The sequence below is a fragment of the Salminus brasiliensis genome, chromosome 20 (genome assembly GCF_030463535.1).
Source record: "Salminus brasiliensis chromosome 20, fSalBra1.hap2, whole genome shotgun sequence".
Lineage (NCBI taxonomy): Eukaryota > Metazoa > Chordata > Actinopteri > Characiformes > Bryconidae > Salminus > Salminus brasiliensis.
In genome coordinates this window covers 31,351,211-31,372,648 of record NC_132897.1, presented here as the reverse complement: position 1 = coordinate 31,372,648, position 21,438 = coordinate 31,351,211, and the positions used below count along the sequence as shown (strand labels likewise).

Below are 21,438 nucleotides of genomic sequence, written 5' to 3'. Positions count from 1 at the left end.
ACAGTCTGCTTTGAGGAACCCGCCTGTAGGTATCTGGGGACTGCTGCTCGAGCAGGGGGGGGGGGGGGGGACACACAGTCGTGCCGTGTCTCTTTAAGAACTGTAGGCAGCGCTCTGTGCGTGTGTGTGCGCGTGTGTGCGCGCGTGCGAGAGAAACTGAGGGAGAGAGCGAGAATGAGAGCGCGCGCGCGCGCGTGTGTGTGTGGGGATGGATGGGGAGGGGGGGTCTAGAGTGAGGCGAGGGAAAGCGGCTGCGAGCCGCGGGCATGTCAGACAGTGTGTGTGACCGCGGTGAGGGAAACACACACACACGGCTGCCCTCCATCATAAACACAGCGCGGAGAAGAAGGCGACCTGCTTCGGTGAGCCAACCGAGGACCCCGCTCTGCTCTGGGGAGGAGGGGGTGGGGGGGTGTGGGTGTACCGCCGTGTGGAGCGGTGCGCACACTCTGCGGCACTGCCGAGGAGAGCCGAGAGAAGGCAACGGGGACGGCAGCGTGTGCTTCTTCTTGGGGAGACACGCCGGTCTTCAGTCTCCCGAAAGTGTGGATCCGGGAGCCGTTACCGTTCCCTCAGGTAAAAGCGAGTCGGCGCCGCTGCGTTAGCTAGCTTCAAAAACAAGTTCAGCTCGGTGTTTTTTTTTCTTTCTTTTTTTTTTTTTTTTTTTTTTGGGAGTGTGTGGAGGTTCGTGTGACTGTCAGGGATGTCATGTAAGTCGTGAGGAAGGAGTGGAGGAGGAAAACTAGCTAACACAATTCATATTCATGAAGCTAAGCTATCTATACATTCAAAAACGGCCACCGTCTTTAATCGGGCACGCGAACGTTAACGGCTGTAACGGTAAAGAGGTTTAAACGCGCCGCTGCCAGCACCGCTGCTAGCTAGCCAGCCGTTCTCGCTAATTTGGCTTGTTTCCGTCTTCTCTCGCGTGTAATAGCACTCTTACCGAAGAACAGGCTGGGAATGTGAGAGGATAATCCGACTGAAGAAGCAGCACACTTCGTCCGTTTGAAGGCACTTCAGCTCTGGGTTCTTCACACATAGCTACACAGGTCCACTTAGTGCTGCCTGCTTCTTATTAACGCTGGTTGTCTCCAGTGCAGGTCTGGAAGACTTCAGGGCCCAGCAGCACTGCAGAGAGTCTAGCTGTCAACCCCTCAGGTCTGAGACACCTCAGCCAACTCAGCCAGCTCACTGAACGCGCCCCATGCCACATATCACCATGCTATACCACAACCATAGCTCTAGCTGTAGGTGTGCTGTGTGGTAGTGGAAGTGCGGTTTTGGAAGCAGGCCCAGAAAAGATGGTGTGGGAGATCTGGTGGAGCGAAGTCATATAGAGGTGTAGATGCTAGCTAGGATTTATGTAGTGGCAGAATCAGCGCTGCAGAAACTGTACAGCACTCAGCCATAACATTGAAACCACCTGCCTAACACTGCGACGATCCACAAGCCTCTCTGACCTCTGAAGGGGTCCTGCGGTGCCTGAGCCGAGGTAGCACATTCTTGAAAGTCCTGGAAGTTGTGAGGTGTGATGCTCCGACCAAGTCGTCTAGCCGTCCCAGTTCAGCCCTTGTCAGAGAGGCTCAGACCTTATATGTGCTAATATATCCCACGCCTCGACAGGTGCCACTGTAACGAGATAATGACTGTTATTCACTTATTCAGTTGTCAGTGGTTTTAATGTTATGCTTGTTATGCTTGTTGGTGTATATGCCTTTTTAACGTACGTACATATATTTCCCCAAGGATAAGAATTGGACGAAAAGGAGACATGAGATGCTTCTGGTCCAGATCTTTATTCGGGGGGCCGAGTTTGGAGTTGGCTAATTTCTGCTCCACACAAGCAACCGGATAATGCATTGGCTTTGCTTTTGGCAGCTCTGTTGCACTTGCCTCCAACCTTTTCATCTTACTGGACTTCGTGTTCTTTACACGGGCAACTGGTGTTTCATTTAAGAATTTCGGTTCCCAGTTTGCTCTATTAACATGTAATATTTATGTTTGAGTATGTTTCAGGCGTGCATTCGGCCCACATGGTGGGAGCTTTCGGGTTGAAAAAAATGTGTTTGTTGGCCAGTTTGTTTATTGGCCATAAAAAAATCCTGATAAGTGGATCCCTAACATTGCCAAGAGCCATACAAAGCATCGATACTGAGCAGGCTGTTGTTCTTTAACAAATGCCAATTGGTAAAGTTCACCATGTCTTTGGTTGACTAATTTGAATACTGTATATATATACTATATATATATATACACTCTGGACCAAATCTTGACCCAATCTCTCAACTAAACCTCACCTCTGATCTCGTTGTTGTTATTGTCCCTCCACACACACTTAATGTATGTCTACTCATGAAGTTCTCCAACCCCTCTTTATCCTTTACAGGTACCCTTAAAAGGCTTATTACACATTAAGCTGATTTTCCAGCCTCTTCTGAGGGTGAGGAACTGAAGTGTGCCCCCCCCCCCTGCAGGACTTTAGGGTTTTAGAGGGTTAAACATGCTGTTGCTGTGCTGTTAGGACTGATGCATGTAAATGAACTCTGCTGTTTCATGTATTGTTCCTGTCCGTGCTGAACTGCTCCTTCTGGTTTTGTGCGAGTAAGTGAGGCCAACCTGCTGTAGGCTGAAAAGCGTAAAGTTAAAGATTGCACATTCCTTCAATACTCTAAGTAATATTACTTTTTATTGTCTTTACAGTTTTAGAATAACACAAAAAAAGAAAGCTAAAGCAAAAGCTTATAACAATTTCCTTCCTTGCAGTCGCATAAGAAGTTAAGGAATTGATTTTGATGAGGTTTAGCTTGGGGAAATGGAAGGACTACAACAAAATGTTGTATTTTTTTCTCCTCCAGAATGAAGCTCAGTAAGTGCTGGTCTCTAGTCTGTCCATGCTTTGCTGCTTTGCTGAACTCCTCACAGGCGGATTCCGCAATATGCTCCTCAGTCTGAATGCCGCTGCTTTCCACATGTGCAGGCTGGTTTGAACTTTTGCGTTTCTTGCTCATCCGATACCTAAAAACTATTAGCCCTACACTATATGGCCAAAAGTGTGCTGACAACTGCTTATCCGGTGTTCCTTTCACAATCGTAAGTTCTGCCAGAACAGATCTGTTCTCTTCACTAGATGTTAAAACATTGCTGTGAGGATTTGTGGTTTGTGTTGATCCACAAGAGCATTAGTGAGACCAGATACTGAAGGTTTAGGTCTGCCACTCCAGCTCAACACAGAGGCATTGGATGGAGCATTGTCACTCTAGAAAATTGGCGTTCTCTGCTTCACAACCCAACAACGGTGGGCTTTATACCCCTGTAGCCTACGCTGGGCATTGGGCATGGTGGCCTTGGGCTGCTCCAGACCTGCCCATTTCATTTCATTGGCAGTGCTTTTCTTATACTGTGGAGTGTAGTGTACTTCGCTTTTGTCTGAAATGAAACCAGCTGTCAGGTTCATTTAAAGGGAACCAGTGTTCTCAGATTTCACATTCACGCTCCCCACGAAGGTCGACAACAGCTTTGAAGCAGTCAGCCACAGGACCACTGCATGTGTTCTTGGTTTTGATGGTTCTCGTGCACTGTCGAATGCTGTAATGCGATTGTTTTTAGAGCTTGAACTGTTTATCTGATCCTGATTATTGACTATTCACATTCCTGGTTTGGTTCGGACGTCATTTCTAAGATATTTGCTCGGCCCGTGCCAACTTTCTCGTTGCGCCATCTCTTGACTTTAGCTGAATTTTCCACCCAACAGGTTTAGACGTCATTCCCCACTCTCGTAACTCCATTCCATTGGTTGTAGCCAGGTAAGCTGGAGTTGCTGAGTAATTCATGGTGGTTTTAAGGCCTACATGTTTTTTTTAGGTATGTTGACTTGCTGGTCTCTCTGTGGTCTACACATTTGTATGGTTTTATTTTATTTTTTAAACAGCATGTATATGGTTTCTTATAAGCAAATGCATCCCATTTATATTCTTATTATATTTCTTCCGGATATTTTGCTGTGTATCTCATTCCTGCGTTTCCAAGATATCGACACCGTTTCTCCAGATTTTTCAGTCTGATTATGTAAAATTGGCTTGTGTACAGCTTTTTAATTGGACACACAGTTTTACGGACGGCACATTTTTCCTCATAGGAATGAATGGGTGCGTTCTGCTACAGAACAGTGTGTTCTGATAGTGATGGACTTTTAGTGTGTATCAGGTTAGCTGTGTTAAAAGCCTGTATTCTACTTTCTCCATGATGTACATTAGTTGTACACAGTCAGTTTAAGTCAGATTGATCTGACCAGCTCTCGGGATTACCGATCGCATATTTGGGTCGAAAATCGTCTGATATCGATATATATACTCAATCGATTCTGCAGTGTGTTGATGTGCTTTTTACACAGGCAAGTGAAAGCGGTTCTTGCCTGGCCAAATTGAGTTGTTAACATGTTAATTAGATTTAGATTAGATTAGATTTGAATTGCCCGATATTCAGCATTAAAAACATTTAGGCACTGGTGTTCTCTGGAATAATGGATGATGCTCCATTCAGTACTTTCTGATTAGGACCTTACTAATGCCGCTCTTTGAATCCTTTGAATCTAGGAGAAAGCCTTCCTTCCTTACTCCAACACAAGCAGGATTAACTCTTTGTTAGTTGCCTTCATTTCAGAAGAAACAATGAATGAGCAGGTGTCACAATACTTTTGTCCAAATAGTGTAGATGTGCAGACTTGCAGTGTTTCATACAATTAAGCGTTGTGCGTGTAAATGACCATCATGTGCGAGAGCTGCAGTTGTAGCTCACCCCACACAGATGCAGTGTGTGTGTGTGTTTTTGTGTGAAACTGGCCTCGAGGCTTAAGGACCTGTATGTGGGTCCATACCAGATTCCTCACTCCACCAGCTGTGTATTCTTTCCAGAGTAGCAACCGAGCACTAAGCGTAGAAATCCAGAGGTAAAAGCACTAGTTGTTGGAGTTTCAAGCTTCCAGGGCCCCTCCGGGGTCTACAGCGAGCTCCTGCTCACACACTCTACTGAACTCTCAGCTTTATTTCCGCAGCTTTCTGCCGAGGTGATTCGGGAAATGTCAAGCGGTCACGAGCCTCCTGAATGTGTCTTCCTTCTTTCTCTCTTTTTTTCGCCATGCGCTCCCATGTGCTTTAGTCTGTCTGCAGCTGATCTGTCTTTGCAGCTCTCTCTGCATCTCTCCCTCTTGCTGTGTGTGTGTTCACTGTGTGTGTCTGTGTTAAAATGCTGTCTGAAATGTAATTAGACTCTGTTAATGCTTCACCTCACAGTTTTTTAATCAGAGCGCTGATGCGTGCAGACTCTCTCTCACTCACAGACTCACTCTCACTCCCTCACGCTCTCGCGCTCCCTCTCTCATGTTGTAAATGTATGCCAGAGCACTGTTTACATAATGAAGTGCTAGGACACGGGGACATAATGAACTACTGGACGAGTACATCTGTCCAACACCAGAGCCAAGGCCGTGTGCAGGACAGCACTGTAGCTCTACATGTATTGGACACAAGTAGATCTCACCCATGCTTAGTGCCATTGCTCACAGTTGCCAAAAACACCACACCTGATACTAGTCCAGCCAGCACACTCGAAGAAAAGCGTTTCAGTGCAGGGGTGTAGCTTCTCCACTCTCTAGGGGAATATGTTAAAAACATCAACTGGGTTGAAGAATGGGGGGCTCCTGGTCAGCTGTGGTGGGTAGCTACAGACAGCAGTCCATGGAGAGAAACTAGCAAGTCAAAAACCAGCGACAAGGTGTTGGTCTCCCAATGCTTGGTGATGTGGAAGGACAACGTGGCACAAGTCTGAGAAATAATTAAGGACGACTTACAATACGTAACCGTATAGTCTGAGCACATACTGCATGCTTTTTCTATCTCTATTGTTGTGTAACTGAAACTGTAGCTAAAGACTGACTCGGCAGTAAACGTTTAACAAGCATTGTTGCCTCCTGAATGCCTCCTTTAAGATGGCCCGAGTGCCCCAGAGGCGCCGAAGCGCAAAAGCTCATCTGACGGCTCTCTGCAACTGTTAGGATGATCTCGAGGCCGTGGGGCTTCGGGGAAATGGCCCTGCAGAATGTTAATTGGTGTTTTTCCATCATCTGTGCGCAGCAGGCCTGCGCGGTGTCGGTCAAGCCTTGGCAGGGCTGGGTTTGGAGTTCGTCAGGCTGAGCTGATGGTTTCTGATCGGTCGGGTGCTCAGTGTGAGGAGGAGCGTGGGATTCTGGGAAAGGGTGTGTGCTGAAGGACTTTTTTTGGGGCATCAAATGATGTAGTGCAGACCTAACTGAAAGAAGTGTGTGTCGGGGCTGCTTTGTTCATTATTACTGAATATTAGCCATTGCAGCACTGATACGCTGTGGCCTCTTTTCCACTGCAGGGCCAAATTTATGCATGCAGATTATACAATGCTAGCAGATGAGTTACGCTGCTACGCTGTAGTTGTGGTGCAAGACTAAAGAACAAACTGTCGCATGATTCTGACAAGAGGCTATATGGATTTTATTGAATTCAGTCAGGTCTAAAGAACTGGTGTTGAAAGAGTAGGTTGGCTACTCCACTCCAACTCCATTACTCTAGAAAATGCATTTGCTCAACATCCTGATGCTGGGGCACTTCATAGCCCCCTGACCAGTGCTTGTGTACGGCTGCAACTGCTCTGTTGTTATTGGCTTGTCACTGCGCCGGGTCACAGCTGCATAGCACAACCTAGTCTAGCCTAGCTTTTATCTTAGCGCTCTGACAAGAACACTGTAATTTTTTTGGTAATTGTTCTTGAATCTTACCTGGATAGTGACAGTGTGTTTTCAGTGTCCTCTTGGTGTCCTCTCAGAGTAGTGTGTGGTTAGCTAGCTGGAGAGGTTGTAGCTGATAGGCTGGGTTTTTATTTTTTTTTTGTGTTTACCCAATTTCAGATAGCTAGTTACCCAATTAGTATTCACCCCCTATCACACACAACGACAACATGCATGATGAGCCTTCGCCTTTTTGGAACTAGCCAACCCTCGAAGGAAAGTGCCGGATACCCAGCTCTGATGCATTGGCTAACAGGTGCCCATGCCGTCCTGCATCACACTGAACTGATGTGGGGAGGGAGGAATAAGCAATAAGCCCAAACACAAGGCCAGTTGTGCTCTCTCTGGCTCTGGCTGCTGATGGCAAGGCACACTATGACCCAGCAATCCTCGGGTCAGAATGTCCACTGAACCAATCAGAGCCCCTGGGTTTTGCTTCTTTTGCAGACAAAGGTACAGACAAAGCCCCGGCTATCTCATGTGCAATATGCAGCAGAATAATTGCAATACTTAGAATAGTATGTTCGTAGGGACGTCTGGTGAAGTTACCTGATCATGACTCTCCGCATGCATTAACATAATTCCCTACTTTTCTAAAAGGAAGAAATTCTGCTGGAGCGTTTGTGGGTTGTATTAATGTGTGCGAGTGTGTGTGTGTGAGTGGGTGTGTTGTTTGTGGATGCATATCTAGTGAGGTTCATATCTCGGTTATGCATGGCTGAGCTCATTGCTCGCTATCCACCGTACTGCACTATTTAGGGCTGCAGAACAGGGCACTGAATATCTTATCAGGCCTCTCTCTCCACAGATGCAGCTCTGCGTTCGAAAGCGGAAGGGTTAAAGCCATGCCGTCCCAAGGTCAGGACGAGTTCTGAAGTGGAGCTTGACGGTCTGTGGCAGTGCAGATCAATCCGAATTGTCCCAGAGGCTGTCCTCATTGGGCGCTAGATCGAATGCTATGTGTCCTCTGCTAGACAAGCCGGGCGATAAACAAGGGTCGCCACGTCATGTGGCGTTCAATCAGTGGAATCTGGGACTGGGGCTCTTTTTAGTTTCCTCTCCGCTTTGGACGGTTGTTGCGTAATTGTTGCCTGGGGCGGGAGTGTGTTGATGAGTGCATGTGTTGGAGCTGGTTATAGCATATTAGAATACATGATATGCAGATCGACTTCCAACTTGCAGACACTGAACTGGGAGCCTGTGGTATTGACTCTATAGAAACTTTACAGTGTTACAGTGGCAAGCAAAGGTCTGGGCACCTCTGGTCAACATTTGTGTTATTGTGAATAGTCAAATGACTGAAATGGATATGAAAAGATGCATTTATTGAACATTTATTTGTTTTTTAAAACAAGATTATTTTAATATTTTCATAATTTACAGTTTTTAAATAGCAAAAAAAGGAAAATAGCCTGAAGCAAAAGATTTGGCCACAGTGCATTGTGACACCTTCACTTCTTTTGAGACTCTCTACATGAATATACCCAGTCCTGTCAGAAATACGAATGCATTCACACTAATTAATATTTAAAGGCCTCCAGGGCCCTACTCCGAATTTCTAAAAGAATTTAGTGATTTTGCCATAATAATATGACATTTTAATATTCATTTTGAAAAAGCTGATACATTAACAAAGGCGTCAGAATCTGAGATCGCTTGCATTGATTCTGACGGCATTATCCAAAATGTAACTGGGCCCACAAATTACTGTAATCATACCCTAGATTTAGTCTTGATAATGGGTGTTAGCATTGATAATCTAAATATTCTACCTCATTTTTCCCCTCTGTGAAATGTTCCCTGTGCCACTGGCTGCAGCACAAACCCAAAGCATATCAATGCAACCCCAGTGCTTAACAGTGGTGGGGGATGTTCTTTTTATGAAATTCTGCACTCTTTCTTCTTCAAACGTACCTTTACTCACAGTGGCCAAAAGATTTTTTGACCTCATCAGTCCATGGGAGTTTCTTAAATGCTTCAGGCTCTTAGGACCACGCTAGAGGCTGCTAAATCCCCTAGAAATGCCCTTTTGTCTTTTGAGCAATCCTACAAACTGAGGAAATGACCTGAATGATCTTCTTATAGCATTCTGCTGCTTTGTGGACGTAAAATATTTTGTTCAGCAGCTGCTTAGAGAAGCCCATGGCTGCTGATTGTTAGGACAGGGTTAACGGAGTCGGGAAATGAATAAAGCTTTGCAATTTGCATCACCTGACCTACCCTAACAATGTTTGAAAAAACCTGCATGTCCAAGTGCCACTGGATGCTCTATGGACCTTATTTTAAAACATTTTCTTTAGATATCTAAAATATTCCCAAGTTGATTTATACTACAGGTTCAGCTATCAGTGGGCATTTTGTTGTTGCCACTGATTACCGATTGGGAAATTCTTGGCCAATTCCGACTTCCAATTTTTAAAAATTCCACTTTTCATGAATACTATTAAATATAGATTACATATATATAACAGTGTATTTGAACATTTTAGCTATTGTAGATTAAGCACAGGCATCTGAAGCTATTTTATCTAAAGCATGTCACAAACATTAATGCGGTAGCGTAATTAGTAACAGAAATCGGCTTCCAGTAGTGTTGTAATTAATGGTTACGGTCACTGCCCTTTTCCTCAGTACACTCATACTCAACTCCAGTTGAAAAACTCTGTCCATTTTTTAATGGTTTAACATGGCAACCAGTAAAACGAGAGTTCAACTGAAGCGGAGTGAATGCAGGGCTGAACACTGGGACAGATTTTTTCATGTTTGGAAATCTCTGTTTGTTGACGGCTAACTATACTAGGTTTAAGCTCATGCCGTTCTTCTGTCTAGCCTCAAAGTCTTGCCTAGTCAAAACATTCTGCATCATGGCCGAGCAGGCTACATCACTTTAATGACTGCCACATAATTGGAATTTATAGCTGCCATTTAACTGCCTTGTTGCGGTGTCCTAAATTCAACCCCCGGGTCTGCCCGGATTTGTGCGTTCTTTCAAGGGATGAAGCTGTGTGTGTGTGTGTGCTTGCGCGGGTGCGTGTGTGTTTGTGTCCCAGGGCTTAGTCTGAGTTCAGCACGGCTGGAACTGCACTCCCTGATAGCCAGGCTCCAGATAGAGGCCTTGGCCTGCAGGCAAATGGGTGTAGATCATGGAACGTCAGCTGATGGTTCGCCAAGAGATTGCATTGTGGGTTTTTTTTTTGGTGTCTAAGAGACAGAGTGAGAGAAAGAGAGGGAGATTGAGAAAGGTGTGTTATATCTCTAAGGGATTGTCAGGGATGATGGTCGTCAGCAGAGGAGGAGATGGGTCATGAGAGACATATTGAGAAAGAGAGCGAGAAAGCGAGGGAGACTGCACCGAGGATCAAGACGAGGCTATGAATCTTTTGGAATATTCAGATACACCCATTTAAATGACCGAAATGAACTCCAGAGATACTGTATTACTCCCAATGTTGTTTTTGACCTTCTACAATGACATACAGATGTTTGGGCACTCTTGGTTAAAATGTAATAAAGGTAAGGATGAAACATTTGTTTCAACTTTTCAGCCACTATTAGAGTATTATTTTGTTTTTTAAAAAAAAGGAGCACCATGCAAAGGTGTGGCACCCCAACAAATTTGTGCTCTCAGATAGCTTTGACCAAGGTCTCACACCCTAATTAAAATTTCAAAGCTTTATTTATTTTCTCTTAAATGCTTGTCCTATTCATTTATCTCTCAAGATGCAAGATTAATGGTGGTTTGGGTAGCAATGGCTATTTCTAATTGTAGATTGTGAGCAATCTTTCTTGTCCTTCTTATGCTGCTCATCCTTGTATTAACCGCTGAGTAACCCATAACATCCCTGAACGTCTCTTTGGCCGATTAAGCTTAAGTCTTTGCTTGTGTTTTTTGTGTTTAAGTTTAAGATGCTGAGGCCAAAGCGTGCGAAACCCAGAACTCTCTGTGATGGCAACAGGAGCTTTAGATCACCAGAAATGCTGTGAGCTCAGAGATGAACCATAAGGCAGTGCACTTTGCTGCGGGTCTACCTAGAAATGATAGAGCTGTTGTCGGGGAAGTTGACTTTTAAGGTGAGTGATGTCAGTGCTTATTTGTAGAAGGCTTGGAACTAGGGATGGGCATTTTAATGATATTACACTGCCTGTCAAAAGTGTAGAGAGTCTCTGTTTTCTTTTTTTCATGCTAGTTATATATATATAACATATATATATAACACATATATATTATATGTGTTATATATATATATATATGAACACACACACTTATCGCTGCAGATAGCAGTACAGCAGTAGTGAAAGCTAAGGACAAATCAGTTTGGAGGTAAAGTGCGAGAGCATCAAGAGGCGTGTTGCCCGTGAGATATTTGAGGGGAGGACTGTTCACTTGCAGGAACTCGTTTCCCCCTGTCTGTCAAGCAGAGAGAGATATTGTGACCGGGCGCGAGATGAGCGGAGGAACCAGTCAGTTTGCCATGGAGAAGCCGTATACATCTCAGCCAGCTTTCGTGGCTTAGGATCGGATTACGGGCAGCAGTGAGGTTTTCCTCTGAAGGTACTGAACGCCTCGCCAGACAGGTGGCTGGACAGGTAAAAAAAAAGTTCTAGGACAGAAGTGGACAATGTGAAGGGGGAAATATATGTTCGGTGAGGGGTTTTAGATTTCTCTATCTGTGGGAAAAGGTTGTGGGAGGTTTAATGTGTTTGTCTACACATATTTACATGTATATATATATATGTGTGTATATATATATATATATATATATATATATATATATATATATATATATATATATATATATACACACACACACATATACAACCAACTGTGCTCTAGTGGCAGTGCAATATGACCCCCGGGCCATAGTGGCAGTGCAATAGATTGCTGAGAAAGTCAAAGTCCTATTGTAGACACTTTTACTGTCTAATGTATGTCCCAGACCTTGATATATGTCACTGTTGTGAGATAACCAGTGTTGATTTGCTTCATGGTTTTAGTTATGTGAGAGAACTGGATCTAATTGGGCTTTGTTGTGGAACTGTCGCCCAAAATTCAAGCAGATGGTCAAACTACCCAGCTGTGCTTGCACTTGTGCTTTTCCTTTTCAGTTTTTAAAGCCTTGAGGCCTTGTGTCTGTCTGTGTGTGCGTGTTCATGTGTTTTTCCATGGGTGTAAAGGCTTGCGTGTATATAGCAAAGTCAAAGCCAGCAGGGTTCCTCGCATGCTGGGATCCAGCCGCTTATGTCTCACAGCTCCGTCAGCGGGTCTGCTATCTCTCCGGCCATGACTGATACGCTATCTCACGGATGAAGGGCCGGCGGCTCTCGTGATTGATGCCAGTGGTTTGAAGGGCTCTGAAGGGGCGGCCAGGAAACCGTCCCACTTAGAGCCGTAATGGAGGACGGGGATTTGTGGACGCGTGGGTGATGGATGGGGGCTCGTCTTTAGCGGCGGCCCATGAAAAGGTCAAAGAGAGTGGCACAGCAAGAGCCGTTGTGAATGCTTGGTAAGCTATAGAAGGTGATCAACCACAGCATCTCCAGCAAGTAAAGAAACTTAACGGGTGAGTGGTGGGTTCGAACCCAGAATCTTAAAGGGAGGTAATGGAGCTGCAATCATGTTTTTTTTTTTGGCCACATACTATTCATGTCATGGTATCTGTCCCTAGTAGTGATGAATTGTCTGTTGCACACCTAATGAATAGCCACGGTGTCTTTAAACAGTGACGTGTCAAAGTGTGGAGAGTAAGAGTGAACTTGAGCTCAGAGAGTTACTCCCCATAACAGAGCTGTGATCGTGTTTTTTTTTTGGGCACATACCACACATGTCATGGATCCTGATCCTGAGATGGATTTCCATTGCACATATGATGGATCTGTCACCATTACAACCTAGAGCCGGGACCTGAGGCAGAGATAGATCCTTAATGGTGGACGGCTGCGATAAATCATCATTACCGTCATCAGCCGAGGTCAGTGTGCTGAGGGCGCGTTTGATAATGGAGACATTATTTCTATCCAGGACTGCTGGTGGCAAAGAACTGCAGCTCGGCACGTGTGCGACAGTGAATCATAAATACACAACGTGTGTTATATTATGAATGGCGGGTGAAGTGTGTGCTTTTTCTTTAATAAGAGGCCGAGGGGTGGGGGGTGGTCTGCATCACTCTGAGAAAAGCAAGCGTTGCATAGAAGGTAAATGAAGTCACATGGTCCTAAATTGAGTTCAATAAAACATGGACAGATGGACCAACACTGGGAGTTACTCTTACTGTGTGAAAGGTCAGGCACCTTTTAGGCATGTGCAGATAGACCACAGTTTATGATACCATGGTATTGTATTAAGACAAAATACGGCATAAGCAAGAGAGGCAGAGATGGACAGACGGCGAAGGACTCCATGTGCAACAGAGATACTGCGCAATACAGAGACAGAAAGACAGAGAGACAGACCGGGGCAGAGGCCATTGAGAAAGTGAAAGAGTCCGGGTATCGGTCGTTGTGAAAGAGGGGGAAATAATGGAGTCTGAAAAGGCAGCGGGAGATAAGCCTGGTCAGGTCAGATTAGGCTACATGCTGGCAGGGAACGCTAATTAGCTGCTCAGAATAGCAGGCCTTCTCCAGTTCACTCCCCAACTTGTCTGTGCTCTGGCAGTGCAGGCGTTCTGTGAGCATGTTAACCCGCAAGGCCTGCAGTGCCAAAACTCTGACATACTGAGCTTTGATTCGGGCAGAACCAGTTCAGTTTGGACTGAATGGATGTTGTTTGAAATCTTGCTAATGTGAATCTAAGATAAATATAAATGGTGAAGTCTCCGCAAGTCATGGTCGCCTTCAAGCCTGTTAAAAAAAGCCTCCCACATGGCTCCTAATGAAGCTGCTTGAAGAAGTATGAGGGGTATTAGTGCACAGACAAATCTAAAGCAGAAGGTAATGCTTATAATTAGCTTAGCGATACTACTGCCAAACATCATGAAAACTTGTCCCCAATTACTAGTTGGAAAGTTCTGTCTGTATAGGACTGATTTAATGAGATACAAATAGATATAAGTGCTGATAGACTGTATAGCTCTACTGCTGTCATCACTGTTGATGTACGGTGAGGCCATTTTGGATTTTGAACTCGGGGTTGGTGAGGCTCAGTCTGCAGACTCTCAAATCTTTTAAGTTCTTCTGAGAACTTCCTGAGAAGGATCGAAACAGCGTCAGTTCGGGGAAGCTGAGTATGGAACCCACAAATGTCTAACCTTACTGCGTCTAACAGTATGCCAAGGGACTGAACCCTGGACCTTATTCCCGCAAAGCATGAACTCCTCACTGCCAGAAGGCTAACTAGCAGGCAAGCAGCCAGCTCAGTTTTGACATCTTATAAAAAAATAGTACAAATAAGGAAATTGTCTGTATTTCTATCTAGGACTGTTTATCCTTGTATGAGCCTATAGTGGCTCAACCTATCCCTTTCCAATCAGCATCATAGACCCACTCTTCAGTCACGACGGTGGCAGCGCGAGACACGCCGTCTCGGGAAGGAGCATCAAAACGAGCGAAGGAACACAAAAGAACAGAATCAAGGTGAACAGAGCGTAAAAGCGTGCGCCGGAGAACAATCCGACGACGTACCGGGACAGAAGAGTGTGAGGTGGGATACGGCGTAGTGGAACAGAATCAAACAGAAAGGAATGAAAGGGACAGGAGAAGGATTGGATGCGATATTCCCAGCTTCTCTTTTGATCTTCTGGTAATGCTGCGCTAAGCCTGCGCCGCAAAGCCCCATTAATATTAAGCATACAGCTCCCCAAATCCCACGATTTTTCACTGTATTACGCTTAATTCCCCCAAATTAAGTCCCATATTGAAGTAATTAATACTCTGACACAGCAACGATCAACACGACTGGCGCAGCTCTGTCTCTCTCTCTCTCTTACCCCACCCCCCCAGTCCTGAAAGAAGCTTTTAGGCGTGTGTAGCGTGTTTGGTAATGCACCCATTATAAATCTCTAATTGTATTCAAGTGCCACAGGCTAAAAGTCACAACACAAACAAACAAAAGCATTAGCAATGGAAGCCTTGGACGATGCTAAAAGATGTGGGCACATCCAGCCGTGATACACAGCGCGTTTGAAAGGGGCGCTTTAGACTCCTTGTGTTTTAACATGTGTAAGCAAGCATGATTGGGCAGCTTGTGCCAACTCTGAATATTCTGCTTCATCCACCACGCTGGGAAAATAGTGCAGTTGCCTTCAAAGACCAGAAACAATAAAAAGTGGTGGATGCTTTCAGAAAAGTCTTTCCCTGTCCCAGATTTCATCACAAAAACAGCTCCTCCTTTGTCTGTGTTGTGCTGCACTTATGTGGTGGCCCAGCGCTTAGAGCACCGGGCTATTGCTGAGAGGGTTGTGGTTTCGATACCCAGACTTGATAAGCTGCCACTGTTGGACCCTTGAGCAAGGCTCTCAATCTTCTTTGCTCCCTGGCCATTGTGCCGGGCACATGCGCTCACTTGTTCACTGCATGGATGGGAAGGCGGAGGCCAGATTCCAGCTGTGTCAAACACAAATGGTAAATAGGGATGTCTTTGTCATTTATGCTGCTCTCACATGAGCGCCACCAAAAACTTGTATTTACAAGTGGGTAATTTTTGATGACTAATAACTGCATTTTAAGTAGATTATCTGTAGGTTATTTGGCAACACAAACACTGCAGTGCAAACACTGATACTTCTTACTAGATTAAAACATCCCTCAGCTAATTCTAAGTATTTTGTTTGTTTGTTTTGCAGTAATTGTAAATATACTGTACTGCAACAGAACAACAGAAGCAAACAGTCACTGGATCTGAATCCAGTAGAGTTCCTTAGTTTCATTTGGGATGGGGTAAACTGTTAAAAGTGTAAGTTCATTTGAGGAACTTTTGGAGATTCTCCTATTTAAAACTGTGGAGGAACCTCTTATGGTGCTTTTAGTAGAAAAAGAATCCTTAAAGCACCTTAAGAGGTTCAGCAACAGTTTCAAATAAAAGAACCCCTAAATGTTCCCCAAGAACGTATACTTTTAACAGTGTACAATGGGATATTCCCAGCAAGAAAGTTTGAAATCCAGACAAATCTGCAGGATTTATATGTTGCAGGCATTCAACATGGACCAGAATCTCAAAGAAAGCCAAAGGAGGCCCTAGCTAAAGGAGCAAGAGCTAAAGGAGGCCCTATCCATTACTAGGGTCCACTGTAGAGTACAGTCAATGAGCTCGCTAGAGTAAGTATGGAAAAGCCTAGTCGGGCTCATAAATTTTTCAGGGGTGAAAGTTTGGCTTGTAGTAACTACTGCTTAATGGCTAATAAAATCGTAATGTAGAGTTTTATTGTAGCCACTGAAAAATCTGTCCATTAGCTGGCAATTGACACTGGTCCCAAAGGAGTCTTTAGTGTCCTACGGCACCCCTGCTTCTTGGACTGAACGGCTTGTTTCACTGCCGTTTTGTTTCGCCACTAGCTGAAGAGGTAGGCCTCAAATGGGATAATCTCCTCTAAGCAGTCTTAGGAATTACCCTACATTTTAGTCCGTGTGAGTGAGTGTGTGTGTGTGCGTGTTCATTCCTCAATTTCCGGCTTATGTCGATGAATGAGTTTCACAATGAGACATTGGGGAAGTTGTAGAAAGACACAAACAAGGTTGAACCATGCTGTTATTATCTGCTAATCGCTGGAAGCTTTTTTTTTTTAGAAAAGCCTCGTCATGTGGTCGCTACTTGGCCTTCTCCCACACGGTCAGCCATCCTAACGTGTAATCAACTCCTTATTCTGACAGAAACCGGGCAATGAGAATCCTCTCTGGCCGGTTGCTTCTCTTGCAACATGGTTGTTGGCTGATGCCAGTGCTCCACCACAAGACCAGACGGAAATGTAGTGCAAGCATTTCAGGAATAGCACCAGCCTGATCTTTACGTTCACAGTATTCCGGAAAGCCTTGAAATCTCAATGTGTTCTGACCAGATCTGTCCTCCGGGTCGGTTAGCGTATTAGTACAAAGTCACTGGAGCACTTTTCCTGATCTTGTTTACACAGTCTTCTAGTGAATACTGTCTAGGTAGGGAGTTTGTCTTCCATCGATGTAGTAGTTCTCCTGGTCTCCTCAAGATTGCTTTGTTGATTGGTGGAACACTCTCAGGCCAAGAGGTCTCATTTAGCCTAGTCTTCGGGGTTGTGGGATTGGCATTGGGTGAGCAACATGTTTGAAAGCCATTTTGGTGATAGTTTAGAAACTTCTGATGGTTTCTAAACTCCCTTAAACTGGAAAATGTGACCTCCTCAGACTGTGCTTAGAACAGTTTTTGCTAGGATCCACTGGAAATGCCTTTTCTTAACACCCCTCAACATATAGGTCATATCAGTAGAACATAGGCTGTTCAACTGTATATTAAAATTAGGAGTGCACTGATATGTAAATTCTGGGCTAATGCAAATACCAGTAAGGCCAAACAGACGCTATACTTTAGAAAGCATAGAATGGCTCTAATAGTGTTCACACCAATACATGTAGTGGTACGTATTTGAAGTGATCTGGCCCGCAAATAGTGGTCTGCATGTTTTACCACCATTATCTTTAACACATGGATGGAAATCCTTTGCAGTCAATGAGTGCCTGAGGTCTGAAACCCAGGGACGTCACCAAATGCAGAGTTTCTGTCTTCCTTCCCTTGAGATGCTTTGCCAGGCCTTTACTGCAGGCAGCGGCATCTAGTTGCTGCTGGTTTGTGGGTCTTTCTGCTTCTCAGTGAGTGAAGAGCTGGTGACAAGGCAAGCAGGTAAATGACACGGGCATCTCTCCAATGTTTTGTAAATTAAGAATCTCTTGGTTTGATTTGGTAGTGTGTTTTAGGTTGTTTAGGTCATTACTTTATAGTACAGATAGATAGTCTTGGGTACTGAAGTCAGTACCTTTAAGGGTACTGACCAAACCATGGGTGTACTACAGAATATCAATTCACGTCAAATCTATCAGTGCCAAATTTCAGTTCCAGTTCCAAAATAATAGCAGTGTGTGATATATCAGCGTGACTTCCGTTTAATCTCAAATTACCAAAAAAAGGGTTCAGTTTGCTCGCAGCACAGTTTTACATCAGTCATTCCATACATGTTAAACCGTCAATGAGACCATTACAAGTGTTGGTCTGCTCTGAATCAGCAGAAAGAAGTGGGTTAGCATTAGCTTAGCTAGCAGGATAAGTCTGCTCACTACAGAACAAATTCTTACTTATAAACGTTCAATCAAAGACTCGAGCAACAGCTGAATTCAACGTTTTTTCTCCATGGTTTTGGATCTCTACCCCACACGCTAAGCTAGCCTTTGCTTAACTAGCTCAGCCGCAGCTCCACTGAGTATGAGACGGCCCATACAGCTGCTGTTGACTTACTGCTGAGCTACCGTCACAAGTGTTGCCGCTAGAAATTTGTGTCTGAGAGAGCAAAGTCTGGTGTTGGGAGTAACAGAAAGGCTGTTCATCTGTCATGACACAACAGGCACCATCTGGCCATAAACCTGCTAATGAGTCGACTGCTCAGTTCCTGTTGGTTTATTTTAAGGTCAAATTTATTGTCATCCGACTTTACATACTGAGCCACTGGTAGCAGTTTGCATGTCGAAAGAAACTTTTCCCAAGAACCTTTCCCAACAACCAAATCGACATGCAAACTGCTACCAGTGGCTCAGTATGTAAAGTCGGATGACAATAAATTTGACCTTAAAATAAACCAACTGTCAGGTGTTGAGGTATAACTAACTCTTGCCTCTGTACATCACCTCTTTGGACAGTCAGGATGTTATTGAAGGGCATACTTTCAGTTTAAACTTGAGAATATCAAGCATTTAAGAATTACAGTCATTTCTTTAGAGAACTTCCACTTTCACAGGCTCAAAAGGAACTGAGCAGTCGACTCATTAGCAGGTTTATGGCCAGATGGTGCCTGTTGTGTCATGACAGATGAACAGCCTTTCTGTTACTCCCAACACCAGACTTTGCTCTCTCAGACACAAATTTCTAGCGGCAACACTTGTGACGGTAGCTCAGCAGTAAGTCAACAGCAGCTGTATGGGCCGTCTCAAACTCAGTGGAGCTGCGGCTGAGCTAGTTAAGCAAAGGCTAGCTTAGCGTGTGGGGTAGAGATCCAAAACCATGGAGAAAAAACGTTGAATTCAGCTGTTGCTCGAGTCTTTGATTGAACGTTTATAAGTAAGAATTTGTTCTGTAGTGAGCAGACTTATCCTGCTAGCTAAGCTAATGCTAACCCACTTCTTTCTGCTGATTCAGAGCAGACCAACACTTGTAATGGTCTCATTGACGGTTTAACATGTATGGAATGACTGATGTAAAACTGTGCTGCGAGCAAACTGAACCCTTTTTTTGGTAATTTGAGATTAAACGGAAGTCACGCTGATATATCACACACTGCTATTATTTTGGAACTGGAACTGAAATTTGGCACTGATAGATTTGACGTGAATTGATATTCTGTAGTACACCCATGGTTTGGTCAGTACCCTTAAAGGTACTGACTTCAGTACCCAAGACTATCTATCTGTACTATAAAGTAATGACCTAAACAACCTAAAACACACTACCAAATCAAACCAAGAGATTCTTAATTTACAAAACATTGGAGAGATGCCCGTGTCATTTACCTGCTTGCCTTGTCACCAGCTCTTCACTCACTGAGAAGCAGAAAGACCCACAAACCAGCAGCAACTAGATGCCGCTGCCTGCAGTAAAGGCCTGGCAAAGCATCTCAAGGGAAGGAAGACAGAAACTCTGCATTTGGTGACATCCCTGGGTTTCAGACCTCAGGCACTCATTGACTGCAAAGGATTTCCATCCATGTGTTAAAGATAATGCTCCTACAAAGCTTGCTGTTGTAGATGTTCCGGCATATGTTTGGCTGAAGTCATGCAAGTGTAGCAAATCAGGGCTCAGATTGGCCTTAGGGGTGCTTTGATTTGTTCTTTTCTAGACATCTGTTGACTCAGCTATGTTACATGGCATTTCCCCACTCTGCACTCGCATGCTCCCTACTTCACTTTGTGCCTTTGACTGACTGAGATTGAAGAAAAAAAAAAACAACTAGCGGCCACTTCATCAGCACAATCTCGCATTCAGCGGAACACACTCTTCACAGCAGACAGACGTGCTGGGTTTGACTTAGAGCCATGTGAACGATAGCAGAGAGGTTGTGAATGAAGGGTTGTCTTTATTTTTAAACCCCTAGAGGTCTCAGATTGTTTCTGCTAGTACAATTGAAGAGCAGTTACGTAATGACATGATCAATTACGTAGTTATGTATTGAACTAACAGTCAGTTTACTTTGAGAGGTTCTCGTCTGCCTATTCAGTGCGCATCCACATACTTTTGAGATGGTTTGAGGTGGCGGGCCGTGAAAACACGTCACAGGGTGACCCACTTAAAGGAATGCTTGATGGTAAATTCATTCATTTATTGACCCCAGGTGCAGTCGATCAGCCACTTGCTCTCACTACTATATACTACTTTTGTACAGTCATGTGAAGAATTTATAAATGTAATTAATAAAAATACTGTTTTCTTGTGAGGAACAACCCTGCATTATTTACTACTGCACATGCCTAACATTGGAATCGGGTGCAGCTCATCAGCTGCAGATCATTAGAAGATCCTTAGAGAGGATTTTGGAGGAGTCTGTATTATTTAAACCTCAGGTGTTTAGTTTGGAGTGTCATTACCATGGTGAGATCCTCAGAGCTCTCGGTCACCACCAGAAAGGAGGTTGTAGATGAGTCTATTGCCAGGAGTGGGATAGAGGGATGGGAAAGCCCCCCAGCATTGAGCTGTGGAGCAGTAGAACTGTGTTCTCTGGAATGATTTTGTGAGGGTTCTCCATTTGGTGGTGATCATCCAACATCTTGACCTCACTAATGCTGAATGTAGTTCTATCCTAGCAGGGCTCCTTCAAAATGTTGAAGAAAGCCTTTCCTGGACAATTTCCTCCAGCAAAAGCAGGATTTTCAAGAAACAATGAATGAGCAGGTGTCCCCATACTTTTGTCCATATATAAATATGTATGTTTTTATTGTTTATTGTTACTTCACCGTAAGGCACTTAGACCATCACCAAGCTCATCTGTGTAAATACACACCCAGAGATGCTCTCAACTTCTTTAGGTAGCTTTGATACACTCTTGAAGCAGTGTTTGTTAGCATCGTTAGCCTAGCATCTCTTGTTCGAAACTAGAGAAGCACATGTCCGATACCAAACATGTCTTGGCCGACTCACTACTTTTAGGTTCTGTGATCAATCTTGCTCATTGGAATTTTTTATGAACTATTCCTTTAGTTACGAACTGTTCCCTTTAGACACTACTCTTGCTTCTCCCACGTTCTCACATTCCTTTTCTCTCTGCCTTCGGGTGTTTTCCTCTTTCTTCCCCAAATCCTTTAGCCCCCTAGTTCCCTCAACTCCCTTCCTTCCTTCCATCCGTTCCTTTCCCTTTATTCCTGGCTGACTTTGACTCTCTCTCTCTCTCTCTCTCTCTCTCTCTCCCTCTGCCTCTCTCTCTCTCTCTCGCTCTCTCAGACAGGCGGGGGTGGCGGTGTTGTGTGTCTGT

At 44.4% G+C, this 21,438-nt stretch overlaps 1 protein-coding gene across 3 annotated transcripts in view; it reads left to right on the top strand.

The window, feature by feature from the left end:
• Nucleotides 1-245: 245 nt before the first annotated feature.
• Nucleotides 246-21,438, top strand: part of wscd2 (WSC domain containing 2) — a 78,824-nt gene continuing 57,631 nt past the window's right edge. For 2 of the 3 annotated variants that reach the window (XM_072664862.1, XM_072664859.1), the window contains exon 1: nt 407-576. The gene's annotated coding sequence lies outside the window, so the exon portion shown is untranslated. Of the gene's footprint in view, nt 363-406; nt 577-21,438 lie in introns of those variants that run through there. The other variant, XM_072664860.1, reaches the window with a different exon arrangement.